Raw genomic sequence first — 19,217 nt, 5'->3', positions numbered from 1 at the left:
ACGCACGCAGAGGAAGACACTTGCGGCCTCCCGACCGTGACTCACCAGAACAACGTTCGACTGTATTGCACTTGCCCACCTCTCTGTGTCCCCACAAGACTTCAAGTTCCACAAGCTGGTCTTTCGAGAGGATGCCTCCTCTACAGCCAGCACGGGACCTGGTTCCCAGCAGGTGCTCAAGCAAGAGTTATTGAGTGACAACACCACTGACTAACTTGATGATGAAATTTCAGACTTTGGGGGGGGGAGAGCCACTTAACTCGGGGGGCTGCAGTAAACCTGTCGCGAAGCTGTGTTTGCCAAATGACAAGATGGAGAGATTCACCCCCAAAGGAAGAACAGGCAAAAAAGCTACCAGCCAGGGATTTAGCCAATCCGGATATAAAGTAAGAGGTCTGAACTGGAATTTAAAGACCACGATTATAAAGCTACTAGCTGGGTTTTTACCTAGATCGTGTGGTTGTTTGGGTCAGCTTGGGGAAGGCACACAGCTGAGAAGAGGGAGGCGGTGACATACCCCCAGCCACCCCCTGGCGGCCACAAGAGCCTGGTGGTCACATGAGCCAACGTCAAGATAAAGGACTTCAAGGCGACCAGCCCGCAAATGCCTTTCGGTCCTGAGTCTGTAACCAGAGATCTTAATCTCTACACAGAGTAGATGTTTGCCTCCAGACACGTTCTTTATTCTAAAGGGCAAGGAGGGAGAAGAAGGGGCACATTTTGAGGGGGAGAGAGAAGGTAAGTAAGAGCTTATGCTCCCAAAGAGAAATGCCTTCCCATTGGACGCGGGGAGCAGTGAGGCGCTCCTTTCCATCCTCCTTGGAGCCTTCTGGTTGTCCGTCTGTCTGGGGCCCATCTTATGTCTGCGCAGGAGGGAGGGAGCTGAAGCGGGCAGCTGGGGTTTATGGTGATATTTCCATGTCAGCCTGTTCGGCACCCACACACTACCCAAAACATATGACATGTGGTATTTCGTTCCCCTGTATTGCTAACTCGCGATCCACATTACTCAGGGCCTTCTTCCTTTGAACGAGGCTTGAGAGAGCACCAGAAGCCAATCGGTGCCTCTAGCTTCCTTCCCATTGACCAGGAGGCAGCTGGAAACCCGGATTGCTGATTTCCATTTCAAAACTGCGTTCAACTTAGTTGATTGGACCGCCTTGACTCTCCTCTGTGAACTAGCCGGGGCAGGTGAGCTCAGCCAGTGGCTCTTCGAAAGGCATAAACACGCTCCCTGCAGGGACAGGATGGGGCTCTGCCACCCATTGTTTTCCTAAAAAGAGCGTTTTATTTATGATTGTCGCTCAATTAGTCCAGACAGAGGACACAAATGACTTTCCACGGCAATATCCCAACGCTGGGAGTCACTCATGAAATGCCAAAGACCGCTCTAATAGCTGGCTAATAAAATCAAAATGTGCCCTTATTGACCCAAGTCCTCACCCTCTCTTCTGAAATCTCTTCCTAATCTAATTACATACAATATTTTCACTTTCGTAAAAGAACATTAACCTCAGCGATCAACAGTTCTGCTCTCAATTTGGGAGCAAGCGGCCAAGTTTCTTCTGAATGTAAACTTTGGAGCCGAGTTTATTTTCTATAAACAAGCCGGCATATTTAGTCCCCTCCAGGTCAAAATATTATTGCCTGCAGGGTTTTTTTTTTTTTTTTCCGACAAACTTTTTTTTTCCCCCTAAAAAAATTGTACAATCTGTCATTTCGCAGACACCCACGGAAAGCCACTCCTAATCACTGGCAGAAGATAAGTTTCTCCCTGTTTATACTAAGTGCTGTGAAAATGCTATTATACGCAAATGTTTCATCGGTTTTGCAAACATATGCTTTCACGCACATGCTCCCGACAGAGGTAGTTGCCTGAAGTGGGAGAAGTCCTTCGAAAAGGACGGAAACGAGAGGCAGTGAGCCTGTCAACATTTCCCCGTTTTCAAATCCGTCTTGGAAGCATGGGCGACTGATATTTAGAAATCACAGGCGCCATTGACCACACTAGATTCGCACTCTTGAGTGGAGAGAGATGCCTGCTCTCTGATTCATGCCTCTAATCTACGACCGGAGAGGTTGAGGGTCACAGAGGTGGCGATTGAAGGAAGGTGAGCAACGCCACGAATGGTAAGCCCAGGTGTTCCAGTCACACGCCCGGACTGCTGTGTGATCGAGGCACAGGATCCGAGAATTTGGGTGGTCAGGACCCCTCCTCTTAGTGGGGACCATGAGGGTCTGCTGTAGTTCAGGTGTCGTTGTTTAGCTGTGTGGCAGCCCCGTCCCCCGCGACAATTCCCCTACCCCCGTCCTTACCCCAACGCGCGCACGCACGCACACTTTGGTAATATAACATTTCTAAAGTTTTCATTTGAGTTTAGGGTTGGAAAACATCCAGGCCAAGCATGAAATCTCCAATCCGGCATCTGCTGGCTCACGGCCGCTACCAAGCGCCCTCTGCTTTCAGGCCTAGACGGGGAATCGACGATACCTCATGGCTGGAAACGCCAGGTTTGGGCAGGCCTGGTCTCGCCCCCTCTCTGCTCTCTCCTTGGGGGAGCAGAAAGGGGGTGATGTTGGCAGGGTGAGAGGAATTCCTCTTTCACCCACGGGCAGAGAAATGGCATTGTCCGGGGCCAAAGGCCAAAGGCAAGGAATCTCCCAAGCGCTTCTAACGGCAGAGGCAGGAGGCTGTGAATGAACTTGGAGTTGGGGGCTCAGGGTTCTCCCTGCCTGAGCAGAGCTTCCTGTTTGTTCCATCGGGCTGGGCTTCCACCATTCCATCAGAAGAATAGGAAGAATTAGGTCATCACCACAGCAGCAGCACCTGGGGGTCATCAAGCGACCTTACCTTTGGTGCCCAGCAAAATGCCCCTGCCACTTAACTAGCTCCGAGCCTCTGGCATATGTCCTCCTGCCCTCTGTCTTCTGTTTTTTTTTTATGCCCCACGTTTTCCTAATCATTTCTCTTTTTTTAATTTTTTAATTTTTATTTTTTTAATTTATTTTTGAGACAGAGAGAAACAGAGCATGAGCAGGGGAGGGGCAGAGAGAGAGGGAGACACAGAGTCCGAAGCAGGCTCCAGGCTCCGAGCTGTCAGCACAGAGCCCGACGCGGGGCTCGAACTCACAGACCGTGAGATCATGACTTGAGCCGAAGTCGGACGCTTCACTGACTGAGCCACCCAGGCGCCCCTAATCATTTCTATCCTCGCCTTCCCGGGTGGGCGTAGATCACTCTTTGAAAAGCACCCAATGTCCTCCCAATGCAAAAATCCTTATGTGACCCAGTCTCTTCCTTCCATGGAATGATGATACATTCCAAGAAGAGGTAAGAGATGTCTGATGTCTGATAAGTGAGTCAGAAAGTCTACCTCAGTGGGAACACCCGGCGTTAGTTTACTAGAGATATGCTGTTTACTCAGGGGTCATCTGCTGTGTGTATGCCTTTAAGAGGAAATACATTTCTCATCCTGCCAAGTTGGTGTCAGAGTCTCTCAGACTGGTGACAGTTGGTCAGTTTCTTTCCCACCTCCGCCTGCCCGCACAGGGTGAAATACCATCACCACCTAGGAGCTGCCAGCCAGCTAGCTGCCTCGCTGAGTGATGGGCTTCCTTCGTTTCCGCTGGCTAACATTGCAACGGCATGGCTCTCTGGCTGCTAGAACTTTCCCCAGGAAGCCACACAAGTGACCCTCAACATGCAAGGGCTTTCTGGTGGTATTCACCCTGAAGTTTTAAGCTCTCGCCCTCTCTCCTCGGCTCTGGCCCTCTCTTGCCTCCTGAAACCACAAAGCAGTTAGAGATTCTAATCTCTCAACACAAAGTCACTCTGCCCCCCCCCCCCCGGTCAGATGTCACCTGAGGTCACAGTGGCTCGTCTGTGGTGGAAAGTTCCAAAGCAGTTACAGCTGCTTTTACGATCTGCCAGTTGACTCGCAGAGAGAGCCCTGAAACCCGACAGGAAGGTGGTTTTCTGAGGCATGTTAAAAATATATTTACATTTGTTTATACATGACTGATTATTTTTAGTCTGAGGAAGAGGCTTCACAAGGATCTGGAGGCTCCAGTGTGGCATGGCTCAAGTAGCAGGATTTGCACCTGCACAAAACCAGTCGTTGGGTGCTCTGCTTCCGGTCATTGCCTCACCTTTTATTCCCTGCCAGTCTCCCGAAGCGACAGGAAGGAGTAAAACTGGTCCCAGATCGGTCTTTCCATCTTATTTCTCTGTTCCCCTCCAGGCCGGCAGGTCACGCTCGAGAGGCCAACAGCTGAGCTTCAGGCTTCAAGAAGCTCGTTCTTGCCTCTTCCCGACAAGAACCGTGGCTTCAGAAGTCTGCCCACCATGCTGAGCTCCAGCGGGCTGGCTGGACATCTATAATCCAGATGATTCCTACATTGTTGTAGGAACTCCAGACTGAGGGACGGCCAAGGTTGAGAAAGATATGCTGGTTCTTTGGTATTGGGCTTTATCCATTTCCTTTCAGATGTGGGAAATAGAAGAGAACACAGAGATGGGTGTTGCTGTCCTCCAGCTCATGCAGCATCACCCCACCCCGAACACACACACATGTCTCCATGTGGTCATGTGGGGGACGTGTGAACCAGAACAAGTTAAGGCAAGATGAAGGACACAACCCCAGGGGACCCCTGGCTGGCAGTAACTCCAGGATCAGTGGCAGAGTGTGGAGCACTCACAAATCATCAGTGACCATCTAGATCCTTCAGTACCCGTGCCACCATGGATTGCTTCAGTAGAGTTTCTCTTACAGATAATTGTGTCTACTCTGGATACCCCTGACTGCAAGTGATGGCCTGCCAGCTCAGGGCTTTCAAGCCCAGACAAGACACAGCAATGCAGTCAGTGCTCAGCCCATACCCCTTGGGAACCCTTTATCATTTTCTTGCACACCAGCTCCAGGTGTGCCGAACAGCTCCTGCGTCTCTGCTGGAAGGTTCCCCTCAAGGTCCTGAAACTACTTTGCCTGCTGATAGGCAGCAATGATGAGAATTTGCATCTTCCCTGGGATGTCAGCCGTTAACCAGTGGATGACCGATGTGAGTGGAGTGTAAATATCCAGCTCCCCTGGTGTCTACTCAGGACCACAGCTTGGGGCACTGGAAAGCTCTGGAGAGAATGTAAGTCACCCCTCACCGCTTCCAGTCCTGGGGCTTTTCATGATGTTGTACCTTTACCTGGCTGGCATCCTTCCTTTCTTTGGCCCTTTCCCAAACCCCCTGCTGATTTTTCCTGGGAACATTCCTTAAATGAATCCCTCAGGGTCTGCTTCCAGGGAATCTAACCTAAGACACGAGACAAGGCACAAGAGGCAACGTTTGCTCTGAGACTCCAAATCAACCCAGCTTCCCCTCAGCTCAGATGGCTTCTTGTCCCTTTAACGTCCAGGCTTCCTGGGCTGTCTCATTAAGACGCTTGGAGTGAAAGAATCTATCATCCTGCTGCACTAGTTTAACGGGCGACTGTTTTCCCACTCCACAGAATCTTCTGGAAGATCGCAACTCAAAGTCAGCACTAGGGCCCCAAGGGAAGTTCTGCTTCCTCAGTCTTAATTTCTAGTAACGTGGGCCCTGGCCAAAACTTGCAACCACACAACTACCTTGTGTTTCCCCCTCCCTCCAGCCCAGCAAAGAAATCAAAGCCAATGCGGGCCTTGTATGGCGTTTGCCAACTCTGGAAAACTTTTCAAAAATACTTTTAGTCCCTTTCTTATTATCTCCCCAGAGTCTAATAATTCTTGGAAGGAGAACTGTAGATTCATTGACACTTGGGAAGTCCAGCAGAAAATCAATCCTGTAGCTCAAGGAAGCTGTATGGAAACCCCACGGCTTGCCTACTGGGAGCTGTCAGCTCTGTTCTCTCTCTCAGCCCTGTGAGCCCTGGAATTAACTCTTACCGTTCCGCAGAGCAGACAGCGGGGGGGACCACCCCCGCGGAGAGGGCCGCAAATGGTGCCAATTAGGAGGACTACAGTCCCCCGATCTTGTTCTTCCTGCCTTTTATAAAAACCCCAAGAGTGCCTCATCGAGGAGAGGCATTGACATTTGCTTCAGTGTGATGTGTACCCCGGGAAACTTCCCACACCCCCACCAAGTCTCCAAGCAGAGTTTGGGTCTGTCGTGATCGCGGTCTCTCTTGGCCCAACCACGGGCAAATTCTCCAGATCCAAACTTGGCTGGGAAGCCTACAGGCAAATACTCTGAAGTCTTATGGGTTATCCCATCTCAGGGCACGGTACTTACATTAGGACCTGGGCGGGGGGGGGGGGGGGGGCACGAGAAACAGGAAGTGTCAAGAAAGCTCTCCAAATCCCAGTTGGTGCACTTGATTTTCGCTGGCAAGACCTGAGAGTCTTGTAATGGTGGAATGGGGGAGGTGGGCATGGCTGTCCGTGCAAAGATCTGTTCCCAGGGAGGATGCTTCCGGAATCTGTCAAGGGAAGCAAAGGCCCCACAGGACTGAGAGAGGTGGAGTGAGGGGGGTGGGAGAGGGCCCCAAACAGCAACAAAATTTGCCTTGTGTCTGTAGTAAATCATTCAGGGTGCACCGGGTGTGCCCTTCAGGGCCTGGGCTTTCCCCTCCACCCACAGCTCTGAGGAAGGCCCGGCGAGGCACATCCGTGCTACACAGAAGTGTTCGTGCTGCGGGAGGGATGGTCTCGAATCCCAACCTCAGCAAAACCCCTGAGGACTCTGCCAACCAGGTATGGCAAACAATGAAACGTGTGTTTCCTCTTCTCTTTCCTTTCTTGCCGATCGGAGTGAGTGAAATCTATGCTTGCTATGGCGTTTTAATTACTTTTTGATTAAAAAAAAAGAAAAGAGGAAGGGAGTTAAAATGAAAGCCTGCTACATAAAAGCAAAGCAATTTCTGGAAGGTCATGAACTGGCTGCTGGCAAGAGTGTCCAGGAGTCAGGAACAATGTACTTGCTGTGTCAGGAGCGAACCGGCAAAGCAAATCCAGGCCGGAGAGGGCATCTCGGCCCAGCTCAGGGTTGGGCTTGATTCTGGATTCACACAGACCTCCCTGAAAGCGATCGAGGGGGCTGAGCAGTGTGAGCCACGGCCCCCTGATGGTCCAAAGCGTGTTCTCCGATCTTGAGCCCCCAGCGCTCGCAGGTGGAGGGTGACTCCCAGTGGGAAAAATGGCGGGTGGGCAGAAGTTGACTTAGCTCTCATCCACCTGTCACCTAGCACTGCGCTTGGCATGCCATAGGTGCTCAGTGTGTGCTTGCCGGTGGAAAGGAAGTTGATCAAAGCGGTCCTGTTGTCCATAACTTTTCCTTGATTATTAATTTTTGTGATCGTCCGGGTTAACCAAGGTGCTAGGTACTTTACCTAGACCGTCTTGTGTCTCACTCACGCCATCTCTGTAAAAGAAACACGATCTTGTTTATTCTATAGTTGAGGAAACGGAATCTAAGAGAGACGGAATCGTTTGTGCACGATCAAGCATTGTGCACGCTGCTTTTGAGCCTGGATCTGTCTGCTCCCAAAGCCTGTGCTTTTTCTGTTAAGCTACACTCCAGGTGACGTGTCTGAAACCTCCTCAGCTTGCCATCCTGCCCGCATTCTCTCAACCACCAAAGCTTATGAAAACATGGCGCTGAAGTCAGCTTCCCGTGAACGCTGACAGATGAGTAATTGTACGTCTGCCAAAGAACGTTCTCAGCACCAATAATGGTGCTAGCTACTATGGAATACTTCAGAGGAAATAAATTTAGGAGTTCTTAGTTAGGCACCTCCTAAGATCTCCAGGGTTAGAAACACGAAGGAGGTAGAATAATTATTCTTCTACTCTGATTGGGGAGATCAAAATTCTCTTTATTTACCTCAGTTAAATGAAAGCTCCAGAACTCAGGAGTAACCTTCTTGCGTATACGAAGCTATTTCTGGATTTACTATCTTGTCCCGTTGGTCCATTTTTCTAGCCTGTGACCAATGCCACCCTGTTCAAATTGGTGCATTTTTATAGTGAGTCATGACATCCTCCCACTTTGTTTGTCTTCAAAATTGTCTCTACTATTCTTGAAACTTTGCATCTCCCTGTGCATTTTATAATCAATTTGACAATTTCCTCCAAACAACTTCCTGGGACAACTTGGATTGGTATCGCGTTGTCTCTACAGGTCAGTTTGGAGAGATTTTATTTATTTACTGTGATGAGCCTTCCAATTCATGAACGCGGTATATTATTAAACTTATTTAGGTCTTCTTTAATTTCTTTTAGCAATCTGTAGGTTTTCTGACTGAGATCTTGAATCTATCTGATAGGTGGCTTTCTAGGTGTTTTGGAGGCTAGTACAAATTTATGTCAGTACTGGCTTTTATGTTAAAAAAGAGAAAGGGAGAGAGAGAGAGAGAGAGAGAGAGAGAGAGAGAACGAACACCTGACTAGTCAGTCACTAAATACCATGTCCTCATGAAAATATTGTGGAAACCTAAAATGATATTCCACGTCTCAAGAAATAAAAAGATTTGCTTGGAAAAGGAAAATGCAAGGCTGACCCCCAGAATCACATGTAGCACGTGTATAAATGTATTCACTTTAGTGTCTCTTCTATGGGTTTTGAATGTCCGCTGGTATTGACCCATGGGCTATGTGCTCTTAAGACTACATGCCAGCGTGAAAATAATGTTAGTCGAGCATCAAACCTTCTGAATCCTAAGCCTGATTCTTCACAAACTAGTTGGGAAACTTCAGGCAAGGTCCTACTTAAGCTCCCCGGACCTCAGTTTGTGTACCCCTAAAAAGTGAGTTGACTCTAACATTCTCTGACTTACGAGTGAGGAAGGGGAACCCTTTGGTTACTGGTGGCCGCAAAGACGCTGGGGACTCTGAATGTCAAGAGATTTCTTAAGGAAAGTTATCTTCCCACCGGTTTGTGAAGGTTTGGAATGCCTTTGATAGAGACAAAGCTTTTCCAAGAAATATGTCTGAGGGAGGAGGACTCTCCCCTGCCCCCGTCCCAAGGTAAAACAAGCAGAGTCCTAACGAACGCAGAAGAAACCACAGGATCTGGGCACTGGCTCCTGAAAGGAAGTGAATTCCAAACAGAGGTAGAGAAGAATCAGGGGAAAAGCCCCAAGGCAGATGCGTAACGAAGCTGGTAGTGCCTGTGTGGGAACTTCCCTTTGAATCATGGGTTTCTCACGAGAGATGGATGAGGGTTCTGCTTTAGAAATCTTTAGAGAGAAAGTTACACTCAATGGACAAGGAAGGGCTGCCATTTTTCTTAGAGCCTAAGAGCGATGAAGACAAATGGGCAGAGCAGCCATGGCTGTTTGTCAACATTCACGTTCCTCTTTACCTAGGAAAATGTTGCTGCCAGGGTAGAGCTGACCCGTCAGAGACTCTATTTCTAGCACCCCGTTAGGTCTGGGTTGGACCAATAGAATATGCAGAGAAATAGTACTTGTCACTCAGAGCCGAGGTAATTAAGGGAAAGGGTTGGCTTCTCCACCCTTGCTTTCTCTTTCCATGGCGAGATACTCCCACTTCCTATGAGATAACAAAGCCACAAGATGCAAGGCAACTGGGTCCTTGAGTTATCTCCTGGAGCGAAATTGTGTTCCCCCCTCTCCCCACCCCCCTCCAGGAATACCTGCCCTGCTGGCCTGCTCTGCGGGTGAGAAACGGACTTCTGCGGTGCTACGTGACCGAAGCTTGGGTGTATTTGTCACGGTCGCTGGTGTTGCCCCAACTCACGCAGTCAGTTTCTTAAATAATTCTCAGTCTGGACAGAAAGGACTAAAGAACGTAATTACGTTACTGCCATTTCGTTTGAGAAAAGGTGAATGACAGAGAAGCGTGACTGGAAAGAAGTGTCCTCCAACTTTCTCGAGTCGTTGGAGAATATTCACAATCAGCGTAAAAGCGGGACAATAACGTCAGTGCACGATATCTGCGCCCAATAGATTTCCACTCCCCCGATTTGCATTTTAATTTTCGCGATTTGGCTCCCTGCGCGTTCTTATGGGGGATTCAACCTTTAGCAACTGATAACCCTTCCTTCTCACTCCTCTTGTCCCCCACCCCCCCCCCCACATGCACATCCTCACTGCCTTTTCCTTCTCACAAAGCTCACGTTGGGCAAAAGGGTTTTCATCAACCACACGTTTTAATGAATTGAGGGCCGTTTTTGGCAAATGCGAGAAGGCCGATGATTCTGAGACACTGCACGTCCTCTGCGGAACTAAAAAATTCAGCTCTGTTTTTCTTTTGACAGCAGAGAAACTCGTTATGATCGCACCCCCGCATCGTGCCTCTCCTTACCCCTTTGCGTGGCAGCCTGGCAGGCTGGCTTCCGCCCCGCGGAAGAGGAGAGTTGAGGGGCTGGACAGCAGGGAGATTTTAGAGAGTTTCAAACAAGAAAAGGGCCGGAGAAGGCAGTTTTCAGCCTTCTTATCTTACCGCTGAGTTTGTCGTAGGTGGTTCAGATTGCCCGGTCATACAACGAGCCACTGGCTTCCAGAAAACTGAGCTGTGTTCCACGTTTTACAGTTCATGTCCCATGGAATTGCAAGCACACGACCTTCTTGCATCATCGCATCAGCCGCATGGCAGTGATGGAACCACCTCTCTTAGATGAAGGGACATCCCAGTGCTAAGAAGAGTGCCCGGTCTTAGGGTCTACCCCTCACCCCCAAATCCACGTCCTCAAGTCTCCCCAGTGTTTTCTTCGTTCTGTGGGGTGGCACCCCCTATGCGTGAGACACCTGCCCAGGGTCTGGAGTTACCTAGACAGAAGACATGACCTTGGAGCTCAAGGAGCACGCAGTTCCCCGAGGGCCCATACGTCAATGCACGATTCTAATCCTCTACAGAGGAGGCTCCGCGAATCTTCGGCTCCTGGCGCACAGTCGCGTCCCCAGCGACGCTTGCTTTTCCGGGGGAGGGGACAGCAGGGGACAGAGCAGCAGCCGCCAATCGCGAAAGCAAGCGAGGAGGCGCCAACAGCTTTCCTTCCCAACTGAGGAACATCGTACCCAACCTCCCTCCCGCCCACCATCACCACCTGTGGGGTTTGGAACCGAGAAAGGCTTTGGAAACCGAAGATCATGTGCTAATAGGATGTTAAAGCAAAACCACCCTCACCACCCGCCACCAAGGGGTAGTTTGTGTAAATGCGTTATTCGCGAGCCCGGCGCTTCGTTTCAGGACTCCCGGCGCCTGGCACTTCGCTGGCTTTCAGAGCGTCGCTTTATCCAGCGAGTTCCGAGTCGGCTTTTGGCAGGGGACTCAGAGCAGACGGATCCAACCTTCTCTCTGCCTCTCTCGTGTTGCCAAAACAGAAGAGTCTTGGGTTTATGAGAAACTCGTGGGAATCCTCCTTCCAGGGAATGTAACCTGAAAATTAGAATTGGAAACAGTAAGGAAGTAGAGGGAGCCTGGCAATCAGGAGACCTGGGATCTGGTCTTGAACGTACTGCTTATTCATTGCAACCCGCTTGGGCAAGTCCATTTACCTCTAGGCGTTCGTCTTGTCATTTTTGATGCAAATTCGTTCTTTTATTTCATTTTATTTTATTTTATTTCAATTTCATTTTATTTTATTTTATTTCAATTTCATTTTATTTCAATTTTATTTTATTTCAAGTTTATTTCATTTTATTTCCATTTTATTTTATTTTATTTTAATTTTATTTCAATTTTATTTTATTTTATTTTAATTTCATTTTATTTCATTTTATTTCCATTTTATTTTATTTTATTTCAATTTTATTTTATTTCAATTTCATTTCATTTTATTTCCATTTTATTTTATTTTATTTCAATTTTATTTTATTTTATTTTATTTCAATTTTATTTTATTTCAATTTCATTTTATTTCATTTTATTTCAATTTCATTTTATTTTATTTCAATTTTATTTTATTTTATTTCAATTTTTTTTAACGTTTATTTATTTTTGAGACAGAGAGAGACAGAGCATGAACAGGGGAGGAGCAGAGAGAGAAGGAGACACAGAATCTGAAACAGGCTCCAGGCTCTGAGCTGTCAGCACAGAGCCCGACGCGGGGCTCAAACTCACGGACCGTGAGATCATGACCTGAGCCGAAGTCGGACGCTTCACCGACCAAGCCACCCAGGCGCCCCATCAATTTTATTTTATTATATTTTATTGTATTGTGTTTTATTTTATTGTATTTTATTGTACTGTGTTTTATTTTATTGTATTTTATTTTTTTCTCGCCCTACTTGGTTTTTCCATCTTTGAAATAAGAAGAGTGAACGAAATCCTCTCTCAGGCTTCTAACAATTCTGGCACCGAATACATTAAAATTCTGTTACTTCATTTTAGAGAATACCTACTGAGTCCGTATGACGTGCCCGTCACTGTGGCAGGCGCTGGGGTAAAGAGACAAAGCAGACAGGCTTGCTGAAGGGTCGAGCAGTTGAATGGTTGGAGTCCGGCAGGAGAGGTGGGATCGGAGAGGTGTGTGGGGATGCTGTGGGGCACGGAAGAAGGGCGCGGTGTCCTTCCAGATCTCCTGCCGGCACCTCCCCGCTGAAGACTATCGAAACGGGCTGCCCTGAGATATGTCACTTGGGCATGTTGACTGTTTTGAGCTGTTGAAAGCACTCGAGCAACAGAAAACGCAGGAAGCGCTCTCCTCTCCGATCTTCCCTCTCGGCCTTAAAAGTAAGATACTTTTCCCATGAGAAAAGATGCCTCTTGATACCAGAGAAAGGTGAATATCTTATCACCTGACATGAGGAGCTGACATCGAGATGAATCCGTACGAACACACCTGCAAAAATGAGCCTTATCTTCCATTAGTTTCGCCCATATGCTTCCCAGTTCATTTTTCCATTATTTACCGCCCCAGCCCAGACCCCTTTTCCCTTCGTCTTAGCAAATTTCCACAATTTGTCGTCCTTTGCAGAAATAGTATAAAAGCTCTCAGGCCTAGCCACTTTTTTGGCTCCCCGTTTCTTTTCTACAAAGGCTCCTGTGTCATATAAAAATATTAGTATCAAATAAAATCTATATGCTTGTCTCCCGTTAAGCTGTCTTTTGTCAGTTTCCTTCCCAGGCTCAGCCGCAGAACTTAAGAAGGTCGCGAAGTCTTTCCTCCCCTCTCCTACTCTTGGCTCTTTCTTGGAGGCTGGCCTCCACGGGCCACAGCACCAAGGCTCCCGGGTTCACTGGCTTCTTGTTGGCTTCCGTCGATGGGGACCATTTCAGGAGATCAGAGACAGAGAGAGAAGAAGGGAGCTCAGAGATGTTTCTGCCCCTTCCTGGGAGGATGACTCAATCAAAAGTCACAACTCGTCCTTAGCTGAACTGCTCTCTCTCTCTCTCTCTCTCACCCTTTCCTTCCTGACCTAGTGATTGTGGAAGCTCTACACTGTGGCCAGACCAGCTCTTGCATCAGTTCCTGGGGCCCCATGGAACCCAACCCACAATTTTGTAGTTAGTCCCTTTTAACTAAATCTTCCTCAAATTTAGGTGGATCAAAGGGTGCCAGCTGTTTCCTGCTGGGACCCTGACTGATAGAGGCATGAAATCCACTTTTGAGATGTGTACGCATTGAAAGGAGGCAGAAGAGACGAAGAGAGAGAGAAGGGGCAGGACCGGAGAACAACAAAGTGTCCCAGAGAAAAACAAAGCTCAATCTTGAAAGATGTCCTGTAGGTAGCCAGCTAAAGAAATGATAAGAAGGGAGAGATAACTTCAGAGAGCAAAATGTAGATGTTCAGAGGCACAAAAGCGTCCCGGGGGGAAGGTGCAGTGTTCAAGATGACCGGAGGGAAGAGGGGGTGGGGGGAGGAGATGACTGGAGGAAACACTAGTGAAGAGAGAGGCTGGGAGCCAGTGGGGCTGGAAGGAAGGGAAAGAGCGAGTTCGTGAAGGGCTCTGTACGTCCTGTTAACGAGCTTGGATTTTATCTTGCAGAAAATAGGGAATAATTGAAAGACTTTTAAGCCAACGAGTAACATGATCAGGTTTATATTTTAGAGGATTACTCTGGTGGGCAGTATAGAAGAAAGCAGGAAGACCAGTTGGTAAGTTTATATAATGAGCGAAGCAAGAATGAGGGACAATTTGGAATTTGTCCACAGTGGAGGGGTAGAAGTGGGTGTATATGAGACCTCTGGAGACATAGCGAGAACTTGGTGGGGGACCATTTGCGATAGAACATCTAGAACGATTCCCAGGGCTCTGGGTGCGGTAAGTTGGTAAATGGTGGAATCATTTGCCAACAGAGGAAATCCAAAAGGGAGAGCTGATTCAATTCACTCTTCGTTTTTGTTTTTCAGGGTGCCAATGATTTTCCTCTGATTATTAGCTTTTCTCAAATATTCAGCAGGTATATTGCTCTCCCGTCAGTGGCTTCTGGGTATAATATCGGCTCCTACCTCACATTAATGATTAAGAAGTAAATACATCCATTGTTCCGGGCACAGAATAACTATTCACTAAAGGTCATTCTCAAAACCAATGTATACACTCAACCCAAAACAGTCATAGAACTTTTGCTCATTCAACCCCTAGTTCTTGAGTGGCTAGTTTGTGCCTGCCATTGTTTATTCTTGATGTGGACAGCGGTCAAGAAGCTGTGAGAAAAGGCATATGCCATTAAAATAAGTTCCGCCTCCTTCTTTGTCTTCGTATCTTCTTTTCCACCTTTCCTTCTATCCAAGCCCCCCTTCTCTCTTCTAGCTTTCTTTCCTCCTTGTGTATATAGCTTCCATTTCCATGAGAAAAAAAGTCCAGAAAGCTAGGTTTTTAGAGAGGATAAAAAAACTAGCCTGAATTATTGATTCATAGCTTTATAATGCACCCAGGATAGTAAGGACATTTATAGATTTCATGAGCTGTTTAATATCTATTTGTGGAGCACCGCCATGTGCAATCATCTTGGACTCATTATGTTTCTTCGGCTACCCAATGAGTCATAATGAGCCTCTGAAAATGTGAAATAATGGGTTAGAACTAGAGGGAATGAAGTAACAGCCAAAGTCAGATATAAAATTATTATTACACGCAGTCTGTAAGAGCGATCAAGACGGGGAAGGGATAGAGGGCCTATTATTATACGCACACTCACGCACACAAACTTTCAAGAGAGCTTGCTGTTAAGGGGGAGGGACATGGGGAGCCCTGTGAACAAGATCCTTAAAAGTGATGGATTGCAGATCCATTTTCCATTAGGATTCAAGCAAGTGGGGGTGGGGAGCTCGAATTATGGGGAAGAAATAGAAAAGCCAACGGAGCCCCTTTTGAGAAGACGGAGGCCTGAACTGAAAGGATAAAAGAGACTTTATACTCCAGCACTTAGAATGAAGAGGAAGAGATCATTTCCAAACAGGCCCCAAGAAATAGCTTCATTTCTCCCTATTAACCTCTGTTCCCCCAAAGAAAGCCAGTTGAAGCGAGCAGGACAAAAGAATTCTGTGAGAACATAAAGAATACCTTCTGTGATGGAGGCCATATTTTGAAAAAAAAAAATATTAATGTAATTTTCTCTTTCACTTTGCGAGTACAGGTCCTTCTTCCTAATTGGTTTCAGGGTTATCTACCCGGGGGTGTGGGGGTAGGTCACATGTGGTATGCAAAGAGAAAGAAAGAATTGATATTCAGCTTTTGATATTCAAAAGTGGATTTGAAGCCAGATAATAGTCCTGCAAGGAGATGGCTCTTTTTTTTTTTTTTTTTATACCCATCCGAACTCCTTTATCTTCGTCTTTGGCTCACTAAGCACCAACCCGAGGCATCCAGGATGTGAGAGTTCTCCCGCGGGTAGAAAAGTTTTTGCCCGGGAGGTACAAGGAGGCCTTGATGCTTGCTCCTCTGTGGGAGAAGGGGATGCCACAGGGGACCTGCCCTTCCTGTCCCAGGAGTTGAGAGAGGAAGAAGGACGAGAGTAGAGGGGAGGGTTTGATTTAGGAATGTCCAAAAGGAATTGATGGGAACGCCAGGGGCCCTGAGACAGAATAGAGGAGCCCGGCGTTGTTAAGCAGACAGGGTGGGGTTGGAGAACTGTCTGGTGCTTTTGTCAGCTTCTACGTGATGGGGAGAGGCAGAATATACACCTGGACAATGGCCAGACCATGCTTAAAAATAGAACCCTGACCCCAGATCTGCAGCAATCTGCCCGGGAAACCAATCCCTTATCTATAGTAATCAGCCCCAGGAAGGCAGCCTGCTCTAAGTCCGTCTTGTAGGAGGCCATTGCTATCTCTACTGATACTCCAGGAAGCTGAAGGACGCCTATAACAATTGGTCGCGAATGGCCAGAACTTGATTAATTACTGACAGCTTCCCTGCTTCCAACTTTGAACCAAGCAGAGAAAGCGAAGTATGCACCCTTGGCAATCACATGGGACACCTGCACGAGTTAGCTCGCCTATGGCTTCTCCATGCCAACAGCCTCCAATCAGGGCATAGGCGAAGCCTTCTATGTCTTTGTCTTTTTCCCACGACAAAGCTTTCCCACCCCTCTGCCTGCCTTTCAGTCTGTCAAAATGCAAGTGACAATGGCCGACTCCCGTGCTACAGCAAGTTCAGAATAAATAGGCTTCGCTTTTCTCATTTGGGTCGTCTTTGTTTCTTTGGACAGTGGGGAAGCTTAATACGGAGCCAGTGGATCTAAGCTGGGGGCCCCCATGGCAGGGCGGTGCTTTGGCTTGAATGCTGGCGTCTGCCAAAATTCACACGTTGAAGTCCCAATGGCCAATGTGAGGGTAGTAGAAGGTAGCACCTTTGGGAGGTGCTTAGGTCATGAGAGTGGAACGATTATAAATGGGATTGATGCGTGCATTTATAAAAAAGACCCCACAAAGATTCCTTGCCCCTTCCACCATGTGAAGACACAAGAAGTCAGCAGGCTGCAATCCAAGGGAGGCTTTTCACCAGAACGCAGCCATGCTTACACCCTGATCTTGGACTTCACTTTCCAGAATGGTGAGAGATGGATTTCTGTTGTTTAGAAGGCACCCAGCCTGTGATATCTCGTGATAGAAGCCCAGACACATTAACACACAGGATATAGCCCACCTACCCTGGGGAATAGAATGGGGAACCAGAGTTTGAAGTGTTACAAAGGACTAATGCCATTGAAAATCAGTTGACCCAGAGAGAACCCCTAGTCCTGAACCAAGTGAAGATCATCAACCTTAGTTGCACCATCCGACAGGGTAGGTAGCGAGCAGGTGGCCAAGGGTCACTGTTCTGGGGACCACGAGAGCCAGAAAGCCACGAACTGTCCTCTTCCCCCTCTTCCAAGAAGACACACAAGTCACATGCCTACCTTTGTACATCTAGACATAATCTTGGGAAGGAGCTGGAGAGAGGAGAAGTAGGAGAAATTGCCGAGATTAGACATTTTTACTTAGGGAGGCTAAGTATTAGCTAAGGGGGCTGCTTCTCTGACTTTGTTATTATTTCCCCACTAACCAGCTCACCCTGAAGAGCAGATCAGTTATAGGCAAAATATTAAAACCATATTTCCTGTGCATGCTTCAATTGTAGTATAAACAAATTTTGCAAACCCATAAGAACCAAAACTAACGTATTTTCCCATTCGTGTGCTAAACAATTCTGGGATAAAGCACAGTTTCCTGCTTTTGAGGTGAACAATGCCGGGCCCGGGCAAAAATAACCTAAGTTACTTGCTTCAGCAAATACTCAGTCCTGGAAAATTAGCCTGAGGCACACCTCAAACAGCTAACTTGTCAAGACAGAAATTGAAGTGTCTATGACCTGGATGTGCTCTTTTTTGTGAGAGTTTATAGAGTTGTACACTTACAATCCGTGAACTTTTCAGTATGTATGCTAGCTTCTGTTTAGTAAAAAGTTTTTAAAAAGTGGACAGGTTCATCTCACGTTCGTGTTTCCTGTGGTGGAACTCTTGAGGGAGAACCCGGATGACATCTTCTTTGGGCAATCACGGGAGAGCCACACGTAGCACAGGAAGCTGGACAGCATTGCGGTTTCTTTGGACTTTATGATTCTGGTTTTTTCGGTTCTTCGTAAGATAGGGAATTAGCACAGCATGCGTTGCCCTCCCACCAAAACTCAGTCCTCGAGAAACAGCAGACACAAGAAGGAAAGAAGGATTCTAGGAACCGAGGACAATAGTAACTGTGCAAAACCTTGCGTAGTCATTGGGTGACAGAAGCTCATCTTCTGGTGTGAATGTGAGGGAGAGGTGGCCGAGTTCTGGGGGCTGGGAAGCGAGTAGAAGTGCCAGTGGGAGAGGAGGCTGGAAGAAAGCTTTGTAAAGTTTGCTCTGGTCTTCCCACCCCCATGTCCATTCCTGGTAGCCTCGGGACAATCCTGATGACCCCAACATTACAGCAATGGCTCAGCCCCGGTGTCCATATGTCTAAGGGCTTAGGGGTGTGAGTAATGCTAACATCTGGGCAGAAGAAACCCTACCCTAATTGAAGGTGGATTTAGGTGCGAGCAGCTCCCTTGAGGCTGGTGGGTAACCACCCTGAAGAATGCTGTCTCCTCATGCAGATTCACTGTGAGGCATTAAAGTTAAGCCTTGCCAGAGAGCTTTCTGGTGGAAGGATGGACAGTGGTCCTAGGGCAACTGGGGCCCCCACTCAGGACTCATGCCCTGCCTTCTTCCTAAACTCACCACCCCTCTCTAAGACACAGCCCCCGAAAACTATAGTGGGTGTCCCCAAAGGACTGTGAGCTTGCCCGAGTGCAACTAGACCCTTGAGGACCACTGCGGCCAAAAAGAGCTACAGAATGTATGACAAATACCGCCTGATGCAGAAGGATTAGAAGACTTGGGGCTTAAACCGATCACAATACATGTAAGTGAAGAAACAGGGAAGGAATTATCAATATAAAATCTTCTGAAGACAAACAAAGAAAGTGGAGCACTGGGCACAGAAAGACCGTGGGCCCAAATGTGCCATTGACTTAAGTGCTCTACACAAGTTACTCATTTATGTATGTATTTATTTCTCACAAATGGGAGTGGTGCTATTATTAAACCCATTTTTAAGATGAGGACATCGAGACACTGAGAGGGTTAGTGACTTGCCTATGATTACAGGCAGAGCTGGAATTGAACCCAGTCTACCTCCGAGTCCAGCCTCAAGCGTATCCCGCTCTCATGCTTGACGAAAGGTTCCCGTGGAAGAAAATGGCGGCATGGATGCGGCCGAAGAAGGCGTGTATGGGTTGGCTAAGGAACCCTTCTTGAAAGCACGAGGAATATATAAA

At 47.7% G+C, this 19,217-nt stretch overlaps 1 long non-coding RNA gene across 1 annotated transcript in view; it reads left to right on the top strand.

Moving 5' to 3' along the window:
• Positions 1-6,629: 6,629 nt before the first annotated feature.
• LOC122218945 overlaps positions 6,630-19,217 on the top strand; it is a 32,309-nt gene continuing 19,721 nt past the window's right edge. The window contains exon 1 of the long non-coding RNA XR_006202188.1: positions 6,630-6,722. This is a non-coding gene — a long non-coding RNA (uncharacterized LOC122218945). The remainder of the gene's footprint in view (positions 6,723-19,217) is intronic.

The sequence above is a fragment of the Panthera leo genome, chromosome B2 (genome assembly GCF_018350215.1).
Source record: "Panthera leo isolate Ple1 chromosome B2, P.leo_Ple1_pat1.1, whole genome shotgun sequence".
In the NCBI taxonomy this organism is placed as follows: domain Eukaryota; kingdom Metazoa; phylum Chordata; class Mammalia; order Carnivora; family Felidae; genus Panthera; species Panthera leo.
This window is presented reverse-complemented; position numbering and strand designations above follow the sequence as displayed.